The sequence below is a fragment of the Hemiscyllium ocellatum genome, chromosome 35 (assembly GCF_020745735.1).
Source record: "Hemiscyllium ocellatum isolate sHemOce1 chromosome 35, sHemOce1.pat.X.cur, whole genome shotgun sequence".
Classification (NCBI taxonomy): Eukaryota; Metazoa; Chordata; class Chondrichthyes; order Orectolobiformes; family Hemiscylliidae; genus Hemiscyllium; species Hemiscyllium ocellatum.
The window spans coordinates 33,731,984-33,754,997 of NC_083435.1; the positions used below are offsets into that span (position 1 = coordinate 33,731,984).

General features: G+C 41.8%; 1 long non-coding RNA gene and 1 other non-coding gene across 5 annotated transcripts in view; one reads left to right on the forward strand and one right to left on the reverse strand.

Moving 5' to 3' along the window:
- LOC132832487 (uncharacterized) overlaps positions 1–23,014 on the reverse strand; it is a 60,374-nt gene that overhangs the window by 12,799 nt on the left and 24,561 nt on the right. For 3 of the 4 annotated variants that reach the window (XR_009646948.1, XR_009646951.1, XR_009646949.1), the window contains exons 1-3: positions 5,960–6,206; positions 5,185–5,281; positions 2,185–2,283 (exon numbers count right to left, since the gene is read on the reverse strand). This is a non-coding gene — a long non-coding RNA (uncharacterized LOC132832487). Of the gene's footprint in view, positions 1–2,184; positions 2,284–5,184; positions 5,282–5,959; positions 6,207–23,014 lie in introns of those variants that run through there. The other variant, XR_009646950.1, reaches the window with a different exon arrangement.
- On the forward strand, positions 21,943–22,014 carry trnae-uuc (transfer RNA glutamic acid (anticodon UUC)). The gene has a single exon. It is a non-coding gene; the product is annotated as a tRNA-Glu (tRNA).

Consider the following 23,014-nt stretch of genomic DNA (forward strand, 5'->3'; position numbering starts at 1 on the left):
ATTGGCTGAGGAGTGTCAAGTGCATGTTAACTTTGATAAATGAGGCAGGGCAAATCAGGGCAGGTCTTATACACTTAATGGTAAGGTCCTGCATAGTGGTGGTGAACAAAAAGACCTTGTGGTGCAGGTTCATAGTTCCTTGAAGGTGGAGTCACAGATCGACAGTGTCATGAAGGCAATGGTTGTTACACTTGCCTTTATTGGTAATTGAATTGAGTTTAGGATTTTGGATGTCATGTTGCAGCTGTACAGGACAATGGTTAGGCCACTTTTGGAATACTATTTTCACCTTTTGTCTCCTTCCTATTGGAAACAATGTTGTGAAACATGAAAGGGTTCAGAAAAGATATATAAAGATGTTGCTATGTTTGGAGGAAGTGAGCGATATGGAGAAGCTGCAGAGGCTGGGGCTGTTATCACTGGAGCATTGGAAGTTGAGGTGTGATCTTATCGAGTTTTATAAAATCATGAGAGACATGGATCGGGTGAATAGACAAAGTTTTCTTTTTTCCCAGGGTTTCTGATTAGATTAGATTACTTCCAGTGTGGAAACAGGCCCTTCGGCCCAACACGTCCACATCAACCCACTGAAGCGCAACCCACCCAGACCCATTCCCAAAAACTAGTGTGCATGGGTTTAAGGTGAAAGGGAAAAGATTTAGAAAGATCTAACCTGCAATGTTTTCATGCAGACGGTGGTGTGAATATGGAATGAGCTTCCAGAGGTTTTGATAGATACTGGTACAATTATAACATTTAAAAGGCATCTGGACGGGTTCATGGGTCAGAAGGGTTTACAGTGATATGGATCAAATGCTAACAAATGGTACTGGATTATTTTAGGTCAGCGTGCACAAATTGATCTGAATGATCTGTTTCCTTGCTGTACAACTGTATGACTGCAAGAATCTTCTCCTATAATTTACTGACCACTGATGTAAGTGTCACTGGATTATCCCTGTTAACTTTCTTAAACAAAGGAACAACACTGTGTATTCTTCAATCTTCTGGGAACTCACCTTGGCTAAAGTCAACAGATAGATCTCGGTCAACACCACAGCAGTTTCCTCTATTGCCTCCTTCAGTATCCTGGCAGAGGTTACATCAGGCCCTCTGAACGTATCTACCTTAAATGTTTCTCAAGACCTCCAAAACCACCTCCTTCCTAATGTGGAAATGCCCAAGGGTATTAATGTAACCTCTCCATAATCAAACAGTGAGGAGAGACAATACAAGTGGAAAGGAACAGTTTTAAAGGTGGTGAATAAAGGACAGTTTGTTGTTTCTTTTAAGTCACTTCAGGCAAAACTGAGCATTCGATAAAACATATGGGATTTTTGGCTTTTATAAGTAGATTTATTCGGAACAGATGAAACGAAGTTACACCGATCCTATATATAATTTCCTCAGTTACTTCCCTCCCTAAACCACATCACCTCTCTATTCCATTTTTCCCCCTTAAGCCACAAACTATTACACTCTGATCAAGATTCTGCTGTAACATTGCTCTCAGTGACTTAAGCAAAACTCAAGGCTGCAAAGCTCCTCTTAAAAACCTTTAAAGCAAAGGCACGTTAAGAAATTCTTGTGCATGGATCAAACAAATATCGCGATAATTTATTGTCTTGGAATGAACATCCAGTCTTTCCTTAATTAACAGCAAAGGAAGAGCGTCTTCACCACACAGACTACAAAGGTTAAGAAAAAGCCCTTTCATTATTTGCCCAATGGAGAACTGGGCATTAAACACTTTGCACTGGGTTTGATTTTCCACAAAGCAAACCTGAAATTTAAACAAACCCTGAATATGCAAAATTTATTAAAAGGCCATAAAGAAATTTAGCTCCTACAATTTGACTTTTTTTTTTACATTTAATGATCACTGTTTGTTTCACAACCTAATGGACCTTAGAATTTGCTTAGCTTTATAACCTGAATAGAAATTGTTGGGTTTGCTCCTTCTCCAGCATATCAATAGGAGCCACTTATGCCATAGTGGTTTCAAAGCAATAAACAAAGCCTGAAGACAAATGAAGAAATATTAAGTCAGATGGCACAAAGTGGAGCCAAAGGGGAAAATTTGAAGTGTTTTAAGGAAATGGCAGCTACCTCTCCACCTGCTGTAACTAAGTTAAAATGGAAATTGGATAAACACCTGGAGGGGACAAAAAGAAACGTAGTTACCTTCGAAGGAACCTCATCTTCAAATCATCATCCACACTGCCAGAAACGGATTCTTGTTTGGACGTCTTGCAACTTTTGACTGAGTTGTGTTTGCAAGGTCTGAAATGAAACAAAAACAACATGTTGAAGACTTTGGAAATCTGGAACAACACAAATAAAAATCAGGAGAACACCATAACACTCAACATTGTCATGTCGAATCATCAATCTCCAAACTGCTTTCCAGTTTCCTGCCTCCTGTTCATGTACCTCAATGTCCCAAGCATTCAAACCTCTATCCATCTCAGCCTTCAATGTTGTTAAAAACCTCCCATTCAGAAGTATTTAAGACAGAAAATGCTAAAACGTTATCACTCAGTGAGTGAAGCAATTTTCTCATCTGGTTCCGAAATAATTGCTTTTGAACCTGAAACTGTGAAATTTTGAACCAAGGCACAAAATCATATTGAACATCCTCTCAGTATTACTCTGCAAAGCAGATTCAGAAACTTCTATATTTCAGTCAGATGACCTCTTATGTTTCTGAACTCCAGGTGCCCAAGTCATAGAGCCTCTCCTCACAAAAAGAACTGTCTCGTTCCATTGTCCAATCTGTTGAACCTTCACTTCACTGCCTTCAATTAGAAAACATCCTTCCTTAAATATGAACAGCAAAACAGTACATCGCTTTCCAATTGTGATGTCATGCAAGCCCTGCACAGCTGCAGAATTTCCTTACAAAAATGAAGATTAACACTTATTTTTCTCATTGCTTGGTGTACCTTCGTGATAGCATTTTAATGCTTTGTATGCATAATATTTGGAAGATTGTCAGCTTTGAAAAAAATTTAGCTTCTCTATTTTTGTCAGCAGTGAATAATATCATATTTCATTTGTCACACTGTTGCTCACTTAATTAAAAAAAATCACACAGCTACCTGAATAAGGAGCAGCGCTCCAAAAGCATGCACTTTCAAATAAACCTGTACGAACATAACATGGTGTTGTGTGGTTTTTAAACTTTGTCCACCACAGTCCAACATCACCACCTCTACATCATGGCTCACTTAATTAAATTGTATCATAGACAAAATTGAAACAATTATTTATTTTCTTTTACTTAAGAAATGAACATAGATTCCAAATAACAAAGGCCCCAAAGTTCCTCCTTGCAGGACCCCCTTTATCACAGCCTGCCAACTCAGAAATGTCCACTTAACTCTAATTTCAGCTTCTGTCTGGCCACTAATTCTTGACCCTTTCTAACACAAGGAGCTGTAAACTTTTTGTATAACCCTTTTCGGTGACAAGCTATCAAAATATTTTTGACGTCTTTTAATAAACCATTTGCTCGGATCACAGGATCTGAACAGATTCCCGAGACATAATCGAAAAGGGTAAGAGAAGTGTGCAGGCAGAAAGGCTTTACTTAAAACCAAACACTCAGAAAAAAATCAGTTAGGGTTAATGTGTAATATACCGCAGTCAGAAATCAGCTTAAGTAATGGAAAATATGGCTTATTAAATGAGAGAAAGGCTTAAAAAAATGAAGCTCCCAGGGAAGTTTATTGGCAAATACAGAAAAATCATAATTGCGCATCATGGAACTAAACAGTTCAGTTCGCTAAAGGTTGTTTGGTATCTACAAATTTGGACGTTTTGAAGAAATTATAGAAAGTAACAAGAATTCAGGCACTTCATAAACAAATACTTAACAGGTATAAGGCTTCAACTGCTAAAATGGACAATTTGCTGAATAATAGATGAGTTTTCACAGTCAATATGAAGCGATTTGTTCGAAAGAAAGATGAACATTTAGGGTATTAATGACCAATATTTACCAGGTGTGGCTAGTAATTTGAGAAATTTGATCATTATAAGTAGAAGAGGGAAGTCCACAGGATGAGGGCCAGGAGGTTGGACCCTTGGAGTGGGGACATGAAGTACAAAGACGAAAGGCAGGAAAATGTGGGTAAGATCAAACACTGAACTGGCATCAAACATGCCCCTTAAAGTGATCATGAATTGTTAAAGAAATCCAAAGATGGAGAAGTCAAACAATAATGCACAAAAAGATAGAAGTAATGGTGTAGTTTAACAATGAAAAAAAATGAAGATTGATATTGCATTTTCAACACAATGCTCACGAATGGAGAAATCTCCAAACTGTAATGGGCGCATAGCAGCACTTGGCTATCTCATTTTCTTTTTTTTACAAAGAAAGGAGTAACATCTCTACTTTTATATTCCTCTCCCTTTGCAATAATGCAAAACATTTGCCTTCTGTATGACCTGGTGAACTTGGATTCTACTTTATTATGGAGTTCATGCATGAGGACTCCCAGTTGCATTTGTTTTGAAACTTGCTGCAGTTTTTCTGCACTTAAGTAACATTCAGCTCCTCTATTCTTCCTGCCAAACTTCACATTTCCACACATTACCTTCCACCTGACAATTTTTTGCCCACTTATTTAGCCTGTAACATGCCTCTCCACACCTTTTGCATCCCCACCATATTACTTCCTACCTAGTTTTTCTTACACACAAATTAGCTATGGCACATTCATTTTCCTCAGCCAAATCATTGCTAAATATCATCATAAACTATGTGCCCACACCCACTCCATGAGATGCAGTTTGTTATTGTGATTAGACCCTATTTGTCCCAATTTGGAAGAGGCTGTGTGTTATACTCACTGGACTATTAGTTTAAAGATTGAGATAATGTTCTGAGCCTGGTTTGAATACCACCAAGGCACAGATTGAAATTTATATTTAGTGAAATCTGGAATGACAGACTCTTCCTATTCGTGCCTTCTAATACTTTTTATTCCTTTCCTTCACCCATATCGACTTAATGTGCAGCAATCCAGCATTATTCCATGCTACCGTATTTATTCCATTCTGCACGAAACATACTACCTTACCCCCCATTTCCTTTATGCATGCTTTTGCATAAACGTCACATACATCTGAATATTTCATACCCATTGTTGATCTACTCCAAACAACAATGATTACCTTTCAGTTTCTATTTCTTCACATTATCCTTAGATTGTCATCGTCCTTCAGCAGAATCTCATTCTTTTTCCGACACACTTTATATACCTGTATAGGGCTAAGAGTGTGAGAGAAAAACTATATTGTTAATAAGTATTAAATGAAGATTTCTATTTTCACAGCAAGAAAATTCCCAATTTCATCGTTTGCCACAGAGGTGTTAGAATTGGAACATTTGTGAAAGGAGTCATAAATGAACAAGTATCAGAGAGATAAAAATAAGGAACAGGGCAAACAGACCCAGGCGAAGATATGTGTAAAGAATCACTGACTGGGTGACTAATTTTGTAAACAATTTTTACAATTGTTCGAAGTAAGATCAAAACTTGGATAATTGGACATCTACGCATTATAACTTGGTGTGAAGAGGCATTTGTCTGTATTCAGGAAAGTTTTCAATCCAGCCAGTCAAGAAATGAAACGGTTGAATAAACGATGGCTACGTTGTACTCAACACTCCAGTGATGAATCATGAGAAGTACCGTCCTGAATCTTGCACTGGGCAACAACGATGCCTGAGGGAACTTGCTCAATTACAGAAAAAGGTAACCATAAAATGACGAAAACGAAAATGCACAACACCTTCTGCGGGTGGGGAAACAACTTTTGTGGGTGATCACAATAAATTCCACGCTTTTGAAGAGCCAACCTGTAATCGCAAGTCAGTACCCACAATGCCCTGTGATTGAGAAAGTACTCTGTTGAATTCGATGGTGCCGACATGCCGCGTGCTCACCAGGACGGGCAGCGGGACATTCCGGATGCTCCTTTGTCCCGAACCAGATGCGGTGGACAGGAGAGAAGGGATCGGGGACTGGCGGCGAATGGTGGAAGCGCGATAGTGCCAAGAGAACGGTAACCTCGCTCCCTTTGAATCACAGATGCCAAGTGGCCAGCGAGCAAATCTTATTCGGGCCCCGAGATCCACAATCAGCAGCTCTTCACCGCCTCTCTCTGCTATCCCTTCCCCCCCAAAAGCCGACCTGAGTCAACTTCCTGAAAGGCCCAATGCGCATGCTCGACTGTGGGACTTGCTTCCCCAGAGTAGGCAGGGCTTTTTGCTCCTGTGCTTTGCTGCCGTCATGCTATTTATATTCTGCAGCGTCTGGAATCGCAAGCAGTTTCTCATTTTTCCTCACAATATCTCTCGTTGAAATTATTCCAGTTTGAAAGGTAAATCGGTCTAAGTTTCTGATTCAATGCTCTTAGGAATCACCTCGGAAGATTCGAGCTTATTCAGGCGGCTTGCAAATACTCCCAAGGAGCGAGGACATGAGCATTGTTTGGCCAGGATAAAAACAGAATGGTGCAACCGTTTGAATGGCTTCCTCTGTTTTTCCTTACAGTCATAGTTTTTGTGATCAGAATTTATTGAGTACCTGCAAGCTAGGGTTTGTTTAAGTTAATGGGTTGTGAGTATTTCTGTCAAGGCCATGACATGTTAGCCATCCTTAATTACGTTTGAGAAGGCAGGATACGTTTCTCCTGTCTGTCTGACTCAATGTTTCAATGGACAGTGATTTCTTTTTATTCACTTACAATATTCCTGCTGGAAATTAGATATGTTAAGTGTGAGACACCAGATGATGAAAACGGAATAGCCTCTTAACGTACATTTCCGATGATCACACAGATAGATTGGGCACAGAGTCTCATATGGAAGATAAAGTGTTCTGCATAGAACTTGATATAGTCAGATTCAGAATATTCAGAGGAGCCAGCAAGTGGAGAAATGAATACAGTCAGTCATAGTCCATGAGGGAAAAAGGGGAAATCAACTAAAAGAGAAATAAGTTTGGATGCTGTGATGGGTTTCAATGTTGACACCGAGTAGAGGCAGATTTGATTTGATGTATCATTGTCACATGTATTGAAGTACTGTTAAAAGTGTTGCCTTACATGCTTTACAGCCAGAGCATACTGTACAAATGCATGAGGATAACAACAGAATGCAGGATACAATGTTCCACCTGCTGAGATGATGCAGAGAGAGATCATCACTAACACTAAAGAGGTCAATTTAAAAGTCTGGTAATGGCAGGGAATAGCTTTTTTTTCAATGCAAACAAATTTCATATAAATTCGATGTGTTCTGCCTGATTGAGGGTAGAACAGAGAATGATTAGAGTAGGAGGGGCCTTGATGATTTTTCTGCTTTTTCAAAGCAACAGGAAGTATAGATGAAGTCAATGGATGAGAAGATGGATTGCAAGATGGATTGAGCTGTGTTAACAAGTCCATAATTTCTTTTAGTCTTGGGAAGAGCAGTTGCTGTATCATGATGGGATACAGACAAATAGAATGACTGAGTGGGAAGTAAGTGAATGTACAGCTGAAAGTAAACAAGTTCAGCAAGTATATTCTGTGCACAATTAAACTTCACTGTGTTGTAACACTGATAACTTATATGATTTCCTTTTTACAGGGCATTGGAAGAAGAGCATTTACAGATGGGAAATTCAAACCAAATATCATATGAAGATCTGACAGCATCAATCAGCTCATCTGACCCCGAATGCCATCTACCTTTGGATGTGGAAGGAAATAATTTTTGCCTGTTCAGTTTGTGAGAAAAAAAATTTCTGGAATAAATTTCACCGGAGAAGCACCAACACACACGCACTCAATTGAGTCCATTCCAGTAGATGGACTGGGAAATAACATTTTATAATTCATGCAGCCTCAAAAATACCATTTGTTTTTGCAGAATAATTATTCAACTGATTTGTGTGCAGACAAGATTCAAGTGATTATTCAAACGAGAGAAAAGAAAGGACAAATACACAATGGAGAAGCCTTGGAAATGTCGGGACTGTGGGAAAATATTCAATTGTCCATCAAAACTGGAAATTCATCAACGTAGCCACACTGGAGAATGGCCATTCACCTAATTTGTTTATAGTAAAGGTTTCAGTTACCCATCTGAACTGAAAAATCATTGACACAGCCACACTGGGGAGAGGCCATTCACATGCTCTGTATGTGGGAAAGGACTCGGTCAATTCTCGATCCTCCAGACGCATCAGTGGGTTCACACTGATGAGAGACCATTCACTTGCATTCATTGTGGGAAGGGATTCAGACAGTCACCTCAGCTAATTGAACACCAGAGAATTCACAAAGGGGAAAGACCGTATAGATGCTCTATGTGTGGAAAGAGATTCACCCATGTAACCCACCAGCTGATACACCAGCGCATACAGACTGGGGAGTGGCCTTTTACCTGCCCTGTGTGTGAGAAGAGATTTACACAGTCACCTGAGCTTTTGACACATTAGCGGGTTCACACTGGAGAAAAGCCATCCATCTGCTCAGTGTGTGAGAAGGGATTTAATCGATCTTCTAATTTACAGAGACACCAGCAAGTTCATTTCAGATTGAAGGGGTTTGAATCTTCTGTTATTGCTAGAGTTAATTATGCACAAGACTGAATCAGATGAATTCAATCAGTACTAGTTTTGGATCCTGTTCATACTGGGACCTGTATTTGGAATACTGGATCATTATTTGCTTTCATTCTCAGAACTTCATTATCCCTTTCAGAAGCACTGTTCAACAGAGAAACAAGTCAACAGGAGATCTATAAATGCATTTTTGATAAATAAAAAGGGAACTAAAACTAATCCAATAAATTATGTATAAGGAACGACATAATAGAGATGTGAAATCTATATTCAAATAGAGAATTGACTCCAAGAAACAGCAAATAGTATTTAAAATAAAACCATCAGTGCTATTTTCAAAATGGAAAGTGCCCAGTCTTAATACTTTGAACAGTAACAGGAAAAGTAGACAAAGGTAATGCAGTAGATGTAACATGTTTGTGGTTTCAAAAGGCATTTGGTCAGTGAGAACATCGTACATTCATGACGAAAGTCAGAGCACATGGAGTCAAAGGCCAGGTTTAATTGACAGGAAGCTCTCTGTCCACCAGAATATTCATGAAGATGGAAAGCTTTGTCCCATGGACGAGTTGGACCCAAGGGTCTGTTGCCGCATTGCGTAACTCTGTGATCCTACAAATTACAGCTGGTCTGGGGAATCCAGACAAGTGTCAAAACAAGTGTTAATTGAAAACAAAACGGGGAATGTTGGTCAGCGGAGTCACCATGAGCGTCTCCTGGATTCCGTGGAGTAGCCGCATTCAGGGTCTTTCTGTTGGCTTCAGACAGCCCCAGGCCCAGAGCCCAGGCTGCCCTTGGATACCAGTGATGATCTCCACTAAAATTAAGAAAATGCTGTTCAGTTGGCAATATCTTTCGGGAACTGATATGGTGGGTGTGGGTGGAGTTGTCGATAAAGGGGAAGGCAGGGGCATGGTACTGAAGTGGGGATAAGTGAAGATAGGTGGAGGGTATGCCCTGGTTGTTCAATAGGAGGAATGGATCCAGTTGGTCATGGTGCAATGACAGTGAGGTGCAGAGGCTGAGAAGGGAGTTGGGGGATGGGGAGGGAGGTTATTTGAAATTGGAGAATGCAATGTTGAGTCTTCAGGGCTGGAGTGCGCCCAGGGGAAGTTAAGTCTTGTTACTCTAATAGGTGCTGTGGTTTGTTTTGGCAATGGAGGAGGCCAAGGATAGTCATGTTGGTAAGGGAGTGGTTGGGGAATTGAATTGGGTGGTGACTGGTATGTCCGGCTGGCCCCTGCGGACCTGGCTGTGATACTCTGTGAGTCATTGCCAACATTTTAATCGGTTTCCCTGAGGTAGAGAAGACCACATTGGGAGTACCTGATGCAATAGTTGGGTTGGAAGAGAGGCAGGTGAACCTCTGCCTCACTCGAAAGGGCTGTTTGGGGCCCTGGGTGCATTTGGGGAGGGTGGTGTGCTCGTAGGTTTTCCATTTTTTCTGGGTGAAAGGCAAGGTACTTGGGGTTCAGTGAAAGGGGTGGCATGAACCAAGAACTGTCAAAGGGAACAGACCTTGTGGAAGGCAGAGTTGGATGGGGAGGGAAAGATGTTCTTGGTGGTGGGGTCTTGGAGTTGTCAGAAGTGTTTGTGGATAATGTGTTGGATGCGGACTGTGGTGTGGTAGTAGTTGTAGACAAGGGGGACTCTGTGAGGCAGATTTTAGAGTGGTGGAATAGGGAATGGAGGTGGTGTGGCAGGGGGCTGTCTGGAAGATGGAGGGAGGAAAAGCAATTGCTCAAAATAGATGCTCATCTGGAATTCTCGTGATTGCAATGTCTACTCGTTAAAACAGATCTGGTGGAGGCAGAGTAATTAGACAAATAGGATGGAGTTTTGCAGGTTGCTGGGTGAGACGAGGTGCAGTCCAGGTAGTTATGGGAATCTGTAGGTTTGTAGTAGATGCCCATTTGCAGGCTGTTTCCAGAGATGGTAATGTTGAGGTCAAGGAAGGGGAGGGGGGCATCTGAGGTGGACCAACTGAATTTGAGGATAGAGTGGAAGCTGTGGGCGAGGTCAATAATTTGTTCCAGTTCAGCCTGGGGTAGGACGCTGCCCTGGTGCAATGCTTGATGTAATGGTGAAAGAGTTGACAGACTGTTCGATATGGCCAAAAAGATGCGGGCAAAGCGAGGAACCATCCGGGTACCCATGGACACATTCTTGATTTGGTGGAAATGGGAGCAGTTAATGGAAATAGTATTAAGGTTGAGGACAAGTTTAGTGAGGCAGAGGAGGGTATTGGTGGAGGGGGCTGGATGGGTCTACTGGAGAGGAAGAAGCAGAGGGCCTGGTGACCGTCCTTGTGGTGTATGGACGTGTATAATAACTGCACAGCTGCAAATGTGTTGCTGGTCAAAGCACAGCAGGCCAGGCAGCATCTCAGGAATAGAGAATTCGACGTTTCGAGCATAAGCCCTTCATCAGGAATCTGATTCCTGATGAAGGGCTTATGCTCGAAACGTCAAATTCTCTATTCCTGAGATGCTGCCTGGCCTGCTGTGCTTTGACCAGCAACACATTTGCAGCTGTGATCTCCAGCATCTGCAGACCTCATTTTTTACTCGAAGATAATAACTGCACATCCATAGTAAAGAGACAGCATTGTGGACCGGGAAACTGGAAGTTGTTGAAGATATGGAGGGCATGGATGGTGTCACAGATGTCAGTGGGAAGTTCCTGAACTTGGGGTGAGAGGATGGAGTCACAGTCGGACAAGATGAGTTCGGTGGGGCAGCAGCAGGCGAGATAATAGGTCGCCAGTTTAGTTAGGTTTGTGGACCTTAGGGAGCAGGTGGAAATGCCAGGGAGTGACTGGGATGGTTGGGTGGGGCTATGAGTTTTCAGGCAGTACAGGGGAGATCTTCAGAGGCAGTGAGGGCATGGACGGTGTCTTGGATTCGGCCATCATGGGTTGCAGTGGTATATGGGGGAGTGGGAGGTAGGATATGGTGTTATAGAGTTGGCATTTGGCCTCTACAATCTGATTGTCCTCACTCCGTACTACCACCAGTCAACTGTTTTTATGGTGAACCAGGGGTTGTAGTGGAGCGAGTGGAGTGCTACATGTTCGGAGAATTGCTATTTCGCCTTATTCACCGATGTTCGTGGAAGAGAGTGAGGACCTCAGATGCTGGAGAGTCAAGAGTCGATGAAGCGTACCTCTGGAAAATATACAGCAGGATGATGCCTGACCTGCTGTGCTTTTCTTTCCCTTTCCTTTCTCCTTTTGTTTTGTGTTATGGATCTGTGAAATGCCAATCGAAGTAAGTGAAAAGATGATCGAGCGTTCATTCTCTTACACCCTACTATATGTCATTTGCTCAAACGTGCAACGAAAAGGATAGCTCGGTATTGTCAGGCAGCTGTGTAAACGTAGATTTTAAAATGACAAATGTTTGCTTTCTCCTTAATATTTTGTCACAATAACACCTACACGTCAGTAATCAAAACGCATGTTTTTTGGTCAGGAATCGAACCCGGACTATACTGGTGACGGCGCGAAACGCTAACCATTAGACCACCAAATAGTGGGAAAACTTTCTTTCTCATAGGACTCTTTTGTATATATTTCCAATCATTGTTTTTGGATCGGCTGCATCACATTTCATTAGAAACAATTTTGTTACTTATTTATTTTTGACGATTCTTTCAATCACTAAAGTATTGATACTCAATTCAGATGCACACGTGTATTTCGAGGAACTCACTCACACTGCAATCCGTTTACAAAACGATGAATCATAAATATTTATACGTTTGGAACTTGATGCAATCCAATTCCGATATGTTGCAGGACCGAGATTAATGATAATTTAAGTTCTTGTTGTTGAATGCACGAGGAGATGCCATTTTGATTCCTACAGGTTTATTTGAAACTGCAAGCTTTCGGAGCCCCTGTTCCTCCCCGCATTCAGTTAGTGAGAGAGGATGCATCCAGCACAGAATTTATAAGTAAACGATAAAAGGGTCATACCACTTCATCGAATGTACCAACCAAACCGAAGTGGCTATTAAGTCTGTAATCCATTACAATGGAGGTGCAGGTTTCGGATAATTAATATGTAAATCCCAGAATTTATTTTAAGTCTCTGCCCCAAGATCATGCCACCCACATTAAGGGTGACATCTCAGGCAGACAATGCATTTTAGGTATGACGTCACATTTTATGTCTGGGCGAAACCGAGGATTGCAGATTCTGTAATTTAGAGTCGTGAGTGTGGTGCATCCACAGAGCAGGAGAATCGACGTTTCAGGCAAGTCTGTTTGCATCTGAACCAGAAGTCAGACTGGTTTTATTTACAAAGTAGATTTTTTTAAAGGCCACCTTGACTGTCTACAAATCCTGTGCTTTTTGAACAAAATAGAATGTGTCTGCAAATACAAATTCATCCCAAACAGTTATGTGCATGTGAATGTGTGTGTGTGTGTGAGAGAGGCAGTGTGTATGAGCGAGATTGCGTGGTTGTTTGAGGGAGAGAGGGAGGGGGTCTGGCTGTGTGCTCTCTTCAGCATTTGTGTGTGCTTGAGATAGTGTGTTCGTGATTGTGAGGGATTACAGAATATCCCCGTGAGAGTGCGTACGACCGTGTGTGTTTGAAAAAGGGTCTCTGCGTGTGTGTGTGCGTGTGTGTGTGTGTGTGAGAGAGAGAGAGAGTGTGTCCATGTGTCTGACTCTCTGCGTGTGTGTGCGCGCACGTGAATAGTTTGGTGCAGTCACCTGTTGCTGCGTGTCCCGAAGTTTGCCTTGGGCGATGTTTACTCGTAGATCCGAGGGAGAATTTGGGTGGTTGTTGTCCGAACAGAATCATACAACACAGAAAAGGCCTATTGAAACTGCAGCCAATTTTTCTTCAAATGAATAAAATAGAGAAAAGCAACTTATGGTATTGCATTCTGTTGAGCAAAATGGCACCTCAGGCACGGCACATCCCAAGTCACTTTGTTTGAAAATATCGACAGCATTCAAAACCACGCGGGGAAACTCCAATGGATTTCCCGCCCGTCGCCTTCACCACTCAGCCATGACCACATGAAAACCCAACGACCTTTAACCGTGTCTTTCTCTCGTTATTCACGTAATTCTCTTTTGGTTATCTTTGGAAGTGTTCTCCTGCCACTGAGCAAACATTATATCAAACCGCGGCAGCATCACCTTCCAGATGGAAGGATCCCGTCAATTCGATTCCGCCCATGAGCTTAACGTCCGAGGGGAGTCATCCGAAAGTGAAACTGGGTATGTCTCAAGTGGACGCCATTGAAGGAGAGAACATTCATTCATCTAAGTTGCCAATGTTAGTCTTCTTTCAAGCAGTCTTCTTGAATATTTGTATCTTTTTGCTTCTGTTAACATTTAATGAATTACAAAGAATGCTCGTCAGTGAGAGAAACAACAGCAAGAGAAGGGAATGAGGAGGTAAAGAGGAAGGAGATTGAATGAAAATGAAGTTGGAGGTGAAGGAATTGGCTTTCAACCTCGCCACGGATCAGAGGTGAGGGAAGACAAAGTTTTCCGATGATCTATGACAGACTTTAATTGTCGCATGATTGAACAACTGGTGACATTAATCTGTGTGCGATAAACATGAGGGAAGTAAAAGCGTGCCTGTTGTCTGATTGACTGCTTTGCACCGTGACAGAGTGAAATTCGAATGAAAGACCATCGTTGTCAACATTTTTTCCTGGTCTGAGGCCGACAGTGAGCAGCCATGAGTTCTGGTATAACTAAGGCGCATTTTAATTGCGCTCTGTTCGTGATGTATCTCCGACAAGCTTTGGATGGCGCCCTTACTTTTAACGTTATAATTTCTTCCCGTGGCATTTTCTTTAAAAAGCGCGCGAGAACGAAAACCAAAGAGCAAACCCCTCAGTGGGGAATTGAACCCCGGTCTATAGCGTGATAGGAAGAGATACGAATAACCACTGTCCAAACTACCCAGTGGAACTCTCACTGTCACTACTTTCGACGACAGCAAAACTTTGTTGATTGTGATACGCCATAGATCTTTCCAGACAACCCCTTATTCTGACTGACGATGAACTATTCCTTCTCTGAACACACTTTCATAATTCGCCGGGTGATCATTCAGAAAGAAAATAAAGTGCTATTCATGGATTTATCTCCACCCATCACTTTAGTGGAAGCGCTAACTTTGAAAACAAGAAGAAATCCTGTAGATTTGTTCATCTGGAATTCCAAGCACATTCAAGACGTCTTACACACTACAGATCGTGCAACGAACAATCCTGAAATTCCCTATCATCGCCAATACAATCCTCCCATAAACATAAAAGAAGTACGGAAATATTTTAAGCATTTAAAAGAAAACACACACAAATCTTACCTTCTTCATTCCACCAATAATGTCGGGAAATAAAACAAAGTGACCGAACACTCAGCTCACCATTTATGGCTAACTTGATTTGCATTCTCCTGTTCGAATTCAGATGAGCCTTATTGTGCTGACAATTCTTCCAATTGGCTCAGTCTGTACCTCAAAATTCAGAAGTTTTGCTGTCTCTGTTCATGTTCATGTTGGTATGAGGCTGCTCCGTCCGATGCTGTCACTGTCTGGATGAGGACCTCCACACTCATATTTTTATTTAGTACGTTTCCTGACGCTGTTCACCTCCATGCTATGTTTACTACAGTCCTACTGCTCATCTGATGATCTCTGTCTCTGACTGCCTAGCATAGGCTCCTCATCCTGTCCACACCTTCTTGATGCTGACTACAGATTTGAAGGCCCACACCGATGCTGGTCCTCTTTGTAATATTTTTTTCTCCTCATATATTGCCCAATTAATTCTGTAAATGTAGACCCTTAGGTATCCTATTCGTCCAGCACTGCAGTACTCTGTTGACCAATCTCTCTCCAAACCTTTTTAAAATACTCATTCAGAAATCCCTTTCAAGTGCATGATGCTGGAAAAACACAGCAGGCCAGGCAGCAACCGAGGAGCAGGAGAATCGACGTTTCGGGCTTATGGCCTGGCCTGCTGTGTTTTTCCAGCACCACATTTTTCAACTCTCGTCTCCAGCATCTGCAGTCCTCACTTTCTCCAAGTTCATGATGCGCCAACTTACCTCCATCTGTATCATCCTCTGATTCAATGCAATTTTAAGATCCAATACACTGCCTGTCTGACTGGGAGGAAGCAAAAGAGAGACAATGACTAAGCTGAGCTAGGTCATCAGATGCAGTAGAAATTCACGGAAACTCAACAGGATGCTCAACCCATCTGCTGAGTTTCTCCAACATTTTCTGTACTTGGCCCATAGTTAATTCTTGTCCTGTTTTCTCATCTTCTCCGCCTAAATCTAACAGAGTGTGACGAAGGGACAGGCTTAAATTGCCTTCTGTTGCGTCTAATTTCTGTGACTGTGCTGAGAAGGCAAATCAGATGGCATGAGAAAGGATAATCATGAAGAATCACACAGGAGGTCCAATGTAACTTGCAGTCCGTTTCACTGCTCCTGTCTCCTCTTCCACCTCTAGTTCTGATATTGAAAGTTGTTTAAATAAAACGAACTTCAGATGCAATAATCCAGAACCAAAGAAAAAAAAGTCTGAAAAGTTCAGCAGTTCTAGCAGAATCTATGGCGAGAAATCAGATTTAATGTTTCTGGACAAGTGTTCTTTCCTCATCACTCTTGAAAAATATTTGCCAGCCAAATGGTTGAGTAATATGCAGCTAATGGAGATGGATGGATCTGGATCGATGATCAACACTGACCCCATTGAATCGTGGAAAAGGCTAATCTTCATTGCCTTTGGTCTGGTAGTCCTCCTGCCTGCAGTGTCAGTGCAGAATGACTGTGATGAATGGCATATTTTCGTACTATTGTAAATCTACGGCCTCAACCTCAGCTATTGTGACGTCTCAACAACCGGTGCACCCTCACCACGCCAGGTCCAGAATTACAGAATCCCTTGGGAGCAGAAAGAGACCATTCTGCCCATTGAGTCTGCACAGAACCTCAGAGAAACATCCTACCCAGACCTATCCGTTCCCCAATCCAAACCTTTAAAGGCACACTTCCCATGGCTAATTACCCGAGCCTGCACATCCCTGGATTTTATGGAGCAACTTAGTACGGCCAGTCTGCCTTAAACTACGCATATTTGGATAGTGGAAGGAAACAGGAGAATCCAGTGGGGATCCAAGCGGAAACAGAGACAACGAGAAAACGTTTGGGCCCAGTCCGTTCCTCGGTTGTCAGGCAGCACCTCTCTCTGGAGGACTCAACGACGACCCAGAAAATGCTGCCAACTTTATCATTCCGTGCCCGGGAGCTTGTCTGCTGATCACATATTGCCGCTCAGTAACAATGATGTAGAGGTGCCGGTGTTGGACTGGGATGGACAAAGTCAAAAATCACTCAACACCAGATTATCATCCAAAAGAACGGACTTTAACATCGGGTTATGTGATTTTTAGTTTACAAACAAGGCAGCGTTCACAGTGTCTCCACGGTTCACGATTTGGAGATGCCGGTGTTGTACTGGGGTGCACAAAGTTAAAATCACACAACACCAGGTTCTAGTCCAACAGGTTTAATTGGAAGCATACTAGCTTTCGGAGCGACTACCACCTGATGAAGGAGCGTCCCTCCGAAAGCTAGTGACCTTCCAATTAAACCTGTTGGACAATAACGTGTTGTTGTGTGATTTTTTTAATCTTTGTTCCCGGTTCACAGCCGCGATGACGTGAAAAGCGAGTCACGTGTTTGCTGGTTGCTCCCGGGCGAGAGCGAACTGTCAATCAAAGGAACTTCCATCACTTTGCACTGGCTTTGCAAAGCTCACTTCAAATACAAAGGCAGCGTTATTCAGAAATATGTGCATAAATCACTGAACAAAAGAAAAATCTGATACATAAAAGCCGAAAATTACAGGTATATGCAAAAACAGTAAGTACAGCGATTGAATAGTAGCAAATTTGTGAATTGCTCTTTGTCAATGCTTGCATGCAATGTCTCAAACACCCAAAATATTGGAAAATGGAGCAGCAGGGACGGTGGTGGGCATGATCTCGGGAACACAGGTAGATAGTTCATGTATATTACAGAAATAGAAATATGTACGTGGGGAACAAGTGGAATGAAATTTATTGTGTGTGTATTTTTCTTCCATTTACACCAGTATTTAGCTAGTCAATGACTTGGAAAACCAAGCACCTCTTAGCTCACGAAAAATAACCTACCCCTTTTCCATATGACCCATCCGGAGATGCTAAAATACATCTCTGGAGCAGATGGGACTCGAATCCACACCTTCTGGTACCGAATAACCATGGTACCATAAAAACCCCTAATATATAGATCAGTTGGGAAACAGGGCTTAGTTATTTAAAGCAACCTGTTCACTTATATTATGATTCATCCTTGGGAGCAGGTGAGATTGGAATCCAGGGCTTCAAGCCCTGTGACAGTTGGGCCTTTAAAATTATTTTTTTCATAAACTGTCTTGGACATGTTGTGGCATACCTCAGTGACAGGAAGACATGAACCTGGATCTACAAGTCAGTCATGGAGACAGAATCACGGTGCCACAAGAATCCCGATATCTCTCCATATTCTGTCAGATAGTTTATATTTCTGCTGTTCCTTTTTCCTCTCATTCCATGTCCTCTATGTTTACAAACTAAATCCTTTCTCCGGATCTGTCCAATTCAATCATCCAGCTCTTTGTCAAGAGTCAGAGATTTTACTATCAATGGAGATGCTATTTTCTCTATGCCAAGTATCAAACATGCATCTATTCTAATCCCATTTTCCAAAGGTTCACCCCTCCCCCGGTATGCAAAGTTGATTGAAATGTTCATCTCATTAGTTCTTAGGGGCTTTGCATATTCCTGCCTCTAATACCATTTAACTTAATGTGTTCCAGATATCCACAACACTGAGTGAAAATATATTTAGTCGAAAAATGAAATGTCCTGGTCCTTACCGTAAAGTTGCACTCCAAAGTTATTGACCCCCACCATGAAAACAAAAGTTTTATCCCGATCTAACCTGTCTAGATCCTTCAGAACTTTGAATACCTCTATCTCATACATCGTCAGCCTTCCCTGTTCTACCCTGGAAGATGAAGTCTCTCGAGAGCTGAATCACTCCAACCCAGACAACAAGCCCTCAAAGCTCCTCTATACTCTTTCCAGTGCGTTCACATCCTTCCTAAAGCATGGTAACCAGAATTGCACACAGCACTCCAGATTTAGCCTTTTTAACGTTATGTGCCGCTGAATAATAATAATAATTATTAGTATTATTATAATATTCTCCTTACTGTTTCATTCAATGCTGTGACTCATAAAGCTATGTATATCATATGCCTTCTTAACTACATTAACCAGTATATCTACCTGTCTTGCTGTCTTCAAGCATCTATAAACATGCATACCAAAGCCATTGAAATTCTTTGTATTTCCTGGAGTCCTACCATTCAACAGGTACTTCCTTGCCTTGTTCGTCCATCCAAAGTATAATCACCCCATTATTTTCAGACTTCAATTCCTTTTGCCATTTTTCAGCCCAACTGAACAACTTGCTTGTAGTGTATTGCGTTTTAGGTGAAGACTTTCCTCCTGATTATTGAACATTGTATTACAAAAAATTGCAGAGATAATGTGGAAAATTATAAAAGAAATATAAACAAATCTTAGAGAGCTAAGGCATCTGTAAAAAGTTCGGGGTAAAATGACGTCTGCGCAAGCCAAAATGGGTTTCCACTGAACTTAGTTGGGGCTGGTTTTCTCAAAGGACAGGTGCGATTAGGTGATGTCTTAACGGTATTATCACTAAACTATCAATCTGGAGACCGAGGTCATGTTCCATAACCAGGCTTCACATCCAATTGTGGCAGATAGTGGAATTTGGAAGAAACATGAATATATAATTAGCACTTCAATGATAACGGGTGGTGATTGTGGGAGAGAAATAAAATCTCATCTGCTCTGGTCAATGTGTGTCTGTTATCTGCTTTCAATGCCAGTAACCACGAGAAAGGGAAAACGGGAATTAAAATAATCCCCTGGCATCAGAAACAGCAGCAACTCTGGGTCAGGCAATGGTGAAGGAACCAATAAGAGGGAAAAACATTATTGACTTAATTCTTACCAACTTGTCTGCTACTGTTGCAATTGACAATCATGCGGTCTTTGTGGGGATTATGTCTTACATTCACACTGATAATACCTTAAATCATGCTTGCCTGCTAGGATTCCCAACCGAAGTGGGAAAGACTTAGCATCTCAAGGTCTGAAGCATAACAGATACCAGTTTTAAGGCAATTCAATTCACTCAATGTGATACCAAGAAACAATTGCAGGTACAGGATACTGCAATGTCTATGGCCCGTTATTCGCCATTAGTTCTGAAAAGTTGTGCTACAATCTTTGCAACAGCCCTATCCAAAGAGTTCCAGTACAGCTACAACACTGGCATCTATTGACATGTGTGAAATTGGTCAGGTGTGCCATGTACACAAAACATAGGACAAATCCAACAAAGTAACATATCGCCTCATCAGTCTGCTCAGAGTCATCAGTAAATTGATGCAAGTTGTCATGAGCTGTGCATTCCAGCGGCATCTGCTCAGCAATAATCTATTCACTTACACCCAGTTTTTATTTTGGCAGGGCCACTCAGCTCCTGACCTTAATGCAGCCTTGCTTCAAACATGGACAAGAAAGCATAATTTTAAACTAGAGCTGATAGTGACAGCCTTGATATCAAGTCAACAGTGAACGAAGTGTGGCATCAAGGAGCCCTAGCGAAAGAGCAGTCAGTGGGAATCAGCAGACAACTCGGAACTATTTGGAGTTATACCTGACCACATAGAAGAGAAGAACACTTTGGAGATCAGTCGCCTCAGCTCCAGAACAGCTCTGCAGGTATTTTTTAAGAGAGTGGCCAAGGACCAATCCTGTTTTATTCTTTCATCAATGACACTCCATCCATCACAGTGTTAGAAGTGAGGATGTTCACTGGAGTTGGCACAATGTTCAGAAACATTCACAACTCCTCGGACATTGAAGTGGTTCATGTCTACATACACCATAACCTGTACAATAAACAGACTTTGGCAGGTAAATGGTAAGCCACATTCATGCTGCAAATGCCAAGCAATAAAGATGTCCAATTAGAGACAATCTAACTTACGCTTTTCAACATTCAATTATGTTGCCATTGCTGAATCCCACATTATCAGCATCCTACAAGCTATCATTGACAAGAAGCTGATTCGGAAGAGCCATATAAATACATTGGCTCGAAAACAAAATTGTCTGGAGGCTGGTAAATTGCTGCAAGTAAATTACTGTCTAACTCCCCGAAGCCTGACCACCATTTAAAAGTGACGAGTGTGAAGGAACACTCCCCGCTAGCCTGGATGAGTGAAGTTTCAACAACTCACAGGAAGCTTGACACCAGCCTACATGATTGGCACCACATCCACAGCAATCCATTCGTTCCACCACCATCCACAAAATGCATTTCAGAAATTCACTGAAGACCCGTAGTTTCTTCCATACCTACAGACAATACCCTACAGAATGACAAGGGCAACAGCTAAATGGGAATACCAGCACTTGCAAGTTCTACTCCAAACCTACCAGCACCCTGACTTAGAATTATATCATCGTTCCTTCAGTATTGGTTGTGTAAATTCTGGAATTTCTTCTCGCATGTCTCCTGATGTTCACTTACAACACATGGACTGCAACAGTTCGGAAAGTCAGCTAACAATCGCCTTCTGAAGGGGAATAAGAAGAGGCAGTAATCATTGGATGAGCCAATGACACTCCCAGTTGCCATCAATGTATTTTTTTCGCAGAAAGAGTCTGAAATCAGAGTAGAGGACAAAGTAATTATGTTTAAATTAGGATAATGTCCTATATTTGTCAAATTGCCAATAGTCCAGAATTTAATATTCTAAGATGCAGTAGCTTGAACCAACCTCGTGTCTTTACAGGCAATTTCAGCGGACATTTTAAAAAATGAAGCACATTTGTGTATGACTGAATTTACATGATTCAGGTCAGACAATGACGGCAATTTACTTGTCCCAAAGAAAATAAGCGAAATATCGTCAAGACAATTATGTTTTTTTTGAACAAGAACTCTGAACGAAGCCACATGCAACTTTCAAACACAGACGAATCGAAACAGATTTGTAGAAAGCCAGACATGAAAAGTAGTGCCATATCCAGCACATGGGAAAAAAAAATGACAAGACGACAAATTGAATTTATGTCGACACGTTGTGTTCAGTATAAATAGCATTGCGTCAACACGCTTGCCATCTCTCCCTGGTGGTCTAGTGGTTAGGATTCGGCGCTTTCACCGCCGCGGCCCGGGTTCGATTCCCGGTCAGGGAAGTTTTTTAAAAGCGCTGTCAACACGTAGTAGTTTATGAGTCATCTTCGTCCAACCATGTAAATACTTTTCACATAACTATCCCGGCTTCAATATATTGCTGGCTATGAAACCAAATGTTTGCTAACGTAACTAGAAGGTCTTTTACGGATCAAGTCTGGCTGTTGATCCAGTGCTACCTCAATTTTCAGCACTTCTGTGTTCAGCTTCGGCTAAAAAGATGTTTATTCGGTCAAAAATTTGTCGACTGCGAAAATGTATCAGTCGATAGAGATTTCAGGGAGCTTGAGCCGTGAGGAGTGGGAGAAGGTGATAGTGCATTTAACAACTACAGGTATACACACCTAACCTTGTGCATTTTCGAATTCTTTGCACATATCTACTTCCATGCCCATTTCACAGTTAACAATTCACTTTATGCGTGGGGAAAGAAAGAATATCATTTTCTCCAAATTTACACTCACCAATCTGTTTCTGTTCCCAAGAAGAATTACTTCTCTCCCCACAGAGGTAACCAGAGATGCCCCATATTTCCGCTTTTTGCCGTTTTCTTTCATATTTTCCTTCCACGAATCTTGTGAGTCTTGCCCTCGTTCGGGGCCCTCGTCCTGCCTCCGGAAAACACCAGAACTGCTCGCGTCACAGGTGCTGTCAGACCTGCTGAGTTTTTCCAGCTGTTCTTCGTTTTTAGTTATTGCTGACTTTGCTTTCTCCTGTGAGATACCGAACATTTACTCTGAACGTCTCCACGAAATTAATTACTCTGTATTACTGAGACAATTCCAAATATTGCATATCAGGACATAATGTGCAAGGCTGGCTTTAGAACCTTGCAAATATTTCACGAACGAGCAAACCACGTACACCAGTTTCCAAAATATTCACGAGTGCCCCCTCGGCAAACTCAACTGCCAGAGTTTCTATTGATGCTATCCATTGGCGGGTTTGGCTATTAACTGAGTGGTTTGTGGTTTGAGCCTACCCAGGGTCGCTCGTGCATAT